Source organism: Gopherus evgoodei, unplaced genomic scaffold (genome assembly GCF_007399415.2).
Source record: "Gopherus evgoodei ecotype Sinaloan lineage unplaced genomic scaffold, rGopEvg1_v1.p scaffold_33_arrow_ctg1, whole genome shotgun sequence".
In the NCBI taxonomy this organism is placed as follows: Eukaryota; Metazoa; Chordata; order Testudines; family Testudinidae; genus Gopherus; species Gopherus evgoodei.
In genome coordinates this window covers 1,922,178-1,924,014 of record NW_022060005.1, presented here as the reverse complement: position 1 = coordinate 1,924,014, position 1,837 = coordinate 1,922,178, and the positions used below count along the sequence as shown (strand labels likewise).

The 1,837-nt window shown below is 44.4% G+C and overlaps 1 pseudogene; it reads right to left on the bottom strand.

The window, feature by feature from the left end:
- Positions 1 to 350: 350 nt before the first annotated feature.
- LOC115641102 lies at positions 351 to 1,331 on the bottom strand (annotated as a pseudogene).
- Between the last annotated feature and the right edge of the window lie 506 nt (positions 1,332 to 1,837).

The following is a 1,837-nucleotide window of genomic DNA, read 5'->3' as shown; positions in this document are numbered from 1 at the left end:
TTGCCCCACAGGGCTGGCGATTGCTGCGAGGACTGCCAAGCTATTTTCCTGGACCCACCGATGTTTAGTGAGCCGGTGTGGCTCCCCTCCTCCCCCCGGAGAGGGTCGAGCCCCGGCTGCACTCATGTACATAACCATAGTGACTCTATGGTGACATAACTTGAGTTAACTCATACTTAAAGTGTAGATATGGCCTCAGGTCTATGAAATGTTTGGGAGAAGTAACAGGAACAGTATGAAAGTAGACTAAGATTCATTCAGGTGTTTAGGCTCAAGGCCTTACCGCACCCTACAGGCTCAGGAACAAAGAGGCATACATAGCTTAAATCACCCGGACAGCTTTGAAAATCTCAAGCTAAGTTATTATCTTGGAGTCTCTGCACATTTTTGTGAAAGCCACATTTACTGACTGCCTTGCACAAGGCTTCCTTGACTTCTCTGTTTCTCAGGCTGTAGATGAGGGGGTTTACCAGGGGAGTCAAGAATGTGTAGCAAAGAGAGAGCACTTTGTTCAGGTCTCTCAGTGTATCACGTTTCGGTATCAGGTACACAATCATTAGGGTTCCATAGAAAATTGTCACCACAATGAGGTGGGAGGAGCAGATGGAAAAGGCCTTTTGCCTCCCAGTGGTGGAAGGGATTCTCAGGATGATAGTGATGATACACACGTAAGATGTCAGGGTTAGTAGGAATGGAGGTCTGGTGAATACAGAGACTGTTATGAAATCTAGCAATATGACCTGGTGGGTGTCACTACAGGAGAGTTCCATCAGTGGGATGGGATCACAATAGAAATGGTCAATTTCATTTGGGCCACAGAATAATAACTGTGATAAGAATGAGATTAAGATAATTACAGCCAAACAACCATTTAACCATGACCCAGCAGTCAACTGGAGGCAAAACTTGCTATTCATAAGAGTTGAATAGTGCAGGGGTTTACATATCGCTAAATACCGATCATATGACATTGCTGCTAAGAGATAGCATTCTGTACATGCCAGAGAACCACAGAAATACAGTTGTGTGATGCAGCCACTGACTGACATGGTTTTGTCCCCAGTCAGGAGACTGGCCAGCAACCCGGGCAAGATGGTTGAAGTGTAGCAGGTCTCCAAGCAGGACAAGTTGCCCAGGAAGAAGTACATGGGTGTGTGAAGGTGCTGGTCAGCCACAATGAGCACCATGATGAGGGTGTTCCCAGCCACAGTTGCCATGTAGATCACTAGGAACATCAGGAAGAGAAGAATTTGCAGGTCAGGGAGATCCTCGAATCCCAGGATGGTGAATTCTTTGATGGCTGTTTAGTTTCCGCAGTCTCTGTCTGCCATGGTTTGAGTCCAGGAACAATAAAACAAACTGTGCAATTGAATTGGAAGTACATAGAGTTAAAAGTTAATCAAGTCTCATGATTTAATTCCATAGGTATTCGGAAACTCCCCTTCCTGTCCTGATTACCGGCTGCAATTTTAAGCCTAAATGTAGAGTTCAGAGCAAAGTGCCATAAGTCTCAGTTTATTTCTCAGGGTTTGAGAAAAGTGGGTGAGGTAATACCTTTTTTGGACCAACTTCTGTTGATGAGAGACAAGTTTTCAACTACGCAGAGCTCTTCAGGTTTTGGCAGACAGGACTCCGATTCCACTGAAGTTCTTGTCTTTGATCATTCTGCAGAAACTGTACTTTCTCATTAAAGAGACCTAAAGTTACCTGAAGGGATAAGCTGGTGCATGTGATTTACCTTTGGAAAATGGGCTTCCCCTTCAATTTAATAAGTGTAAATGCTCTCTCATATTTGTATTCTTTCTTCATGCTTTTCAATACGGTCGCACTTCAACCT